We start from the raw sequence: 2,084 nt of genomic DNA, 5'->3' as shown, positions 1-2,084 counted from the left end.
GGGAAGGGCTGGGCAGGGCACAACTTGTTGTGGGGCATCACAGGCTGGATGAAAATACCTGGCCAGCCAGATCTGGCCCATGGGCTGTATTTTGCCCATCTGTGAACTAAGTGGTTCTCAGCCTTTTTTTGTCCCAGGACCCATTTTTTGATAGCCAGTCCTGACCCAGTGTTTCTCACTCCCTGCCCCCAAGCCCCAGCCCCACAATGTATATGGGTGGGTGTGTTGGGCAGGGGGGGTTGTGGGGCATGGGGAGCCCAAGGCAGCCCCTTACTGGCTGGAAGTCTGACAGCCTGCAGGGGAACAGCCACTTTTTCCTATGTTTTTCTCCTTTAAAGGAAAATCCATTTTTAAAGTTTGTTTGCGACCCTTTCATAATATTCTTGCGGCCCACTTCTGAGTCGTGACCCATAGGTTCAGAAGTACTGGACTAAAGGATCCTCACATATTTATCTGTTCTCGTACTATTTCCCACTGCAGTCTCAGGGCACACGCATAGTAAGTCATTTCAGCATGGGCCCAACATTCTAATATTATAAAAGCCTAAGTCTGTCTGTCCATAACACTTTATGTGCTTTCTGATTGGCTGATGGAAACAGCCAATCAGAGTGCTCCAAGTGCGGGGAGCCCTGCCATGATTCTGAGGCTGGCTGAGGACCAGTCAGGGTGAGGGAGCTGTGGCCAGCAGCACTGGCCTTGGCTCCCCCACCCCACTCCCTGCAAGCGGCGTGGAGGACTGGACAGGGGGTAGGGGAGCCAAGGCCAGCAGCGCTGCAGGTGGTGACAGTGGAGTGGAGGGGAGGGGACAAGGCCACCAGAGCTGGCCTCACCCGCCTCCCACCTTGCTCCTTGGAGGTGATGGCGGTGGCGGTGCGCAGAGGGAACAGGGTCGGGACACCATGGGGGAGTGAGGCCACAGGCGCTGGCCTCGGCCCACCCCTGCCCCCTTCTGTCGTCGCTGCCTGCACGGCCAACACAGTGGTGGTGTGGGGAAGTGGACCTGACGGGGAGGGAGCGGAGGAGTGGGTGCACTGCGGCAGCAGCTGTGGGGGGAGTGGACCCCATCCCCCGTGTCGACCTGGGGCCCGCTGCTCCCCTGTCCCCGCTGCGGCAGTCTGGCTTCTCCCCACCCTCGGGACGGTCGTCCCCTGCATCAAGCCTGGGCCTATTCTTCCTCTCCCCCTGCCACAGTGGTGGGGAGGAGGGGAGCAGGTCAGATCCCAAGCAACGGGTGGAGCGGGGGGCATAGGGCTCCATCCCTGCCCGCTCCCCACCCACCCCACCCCCATCATTCTTGGCGGGCAACTGGCTACTTCCACAGTACTCACCGTGCACCCAAGCAAATTAGTGGGCCAAGAATTACAGACCAGGCAAACTCAAGTGTTTACTAAAAATTACTACAGCATTTTCAATTCAACCTTGTTTTCATTGCTGACTCCTGTGAGGACTCAATGTTTTTACCTTGCTTGCGTTTAGCTGTTTTTGAGTTGCCTGCTGGCAAAAGTGGACTGGAAGAATCACGCCTAGATTCACGCTTCTCAACCATTTTAGACTTAAGCCCCCCTCAAAAAATGCCAGGTCTCGGCTTTCGCTCATTTCTCCACTGTGACAAAAATAATGCAGAAATTCATCTGTGCCTTGAGAAGACCAGAGCAGGTTGGAATGGATCTGACACCAGGGATTGGGACGCTTGGCCAGGGTCTGTCACATGCTTACGCAGGCCGCACCCTCCAGGGAGTGTTGCAGGGACCCTGGGGAGCATCCCGGGCCAGACCCCTCCTGCACACGCGGCCAGAGGGATGGGGGGGGGGCGACCTGACAGCTGCAAGCGCGTCCTAGGGGGCTCGTGCGAACTGTACAAATAAGCAATAAATAAAAGGCACTTTCCAGACGGGAAAAAGAAGCAGGGGCGGCCCCGGCCCCCGCCCCAGGCGACACCTTGAACAAAGGCAGGCGCAGGGGGGCAGCGCGAGAGCGGCAGCCGCAGGCACCTGGCCCGGGGCTCAGAGCCTCCAGCGCCGTGGTGCGCGGTGGCCCCAGCGATGGCAGCGGCGGGGCGGGACGAGACCCGGCCCGGCGGCGGC

At 58.9% G+C, this 2,084-nt stretch overlaps 1 protein-coding gene across 2 annotated transcripts in view; it reads right to left on the bottom strand.

The window, feature by feature from the left end:
- The window catches only part of MSANTD3 (Myb/SANT DNA binding domain containing 3), a 25,870-nt gene that overhangs the window by 23,374 nt on the left and 412 nt on the right, over positions 1-2,084 (bottom strand). The window contains exon 1 of one of the 2 annotated variants that reach the window (XM_019509172.1): positions 1,462-1,808. The exons of the other annotated variant lie outside the window; for it this stretch is intronic. The gene's annotated coding sequence lies outside the window, so the exon portion shown is untranslated. Of the gene's footprint in view, positions 1-1,461; positions 1,809-2,084 lie in introns of those variants that run through there. 2 annotated transcript variants of the gene reach the window in all.

Source organism: Gavialis gangeticus, unplaced genomic scaffold, assembly GCF_001723915.1.
Source record: "Gavialis gangeticus isolate Ggan-Ray unplaced genomic scaffold, GavGan_comp1, whole genome shotgun sequence".
Lineage (NCBI taxonomy): Eukaryota > Metazoa > Chordata > Crocodylia > Gavialidae > Gavialis > Gavialis gangeticus.
Note: the sequence above shows the minus strand (reverse complement) of the source record. Positions and strands in the feature narration are given on the sequence as shown.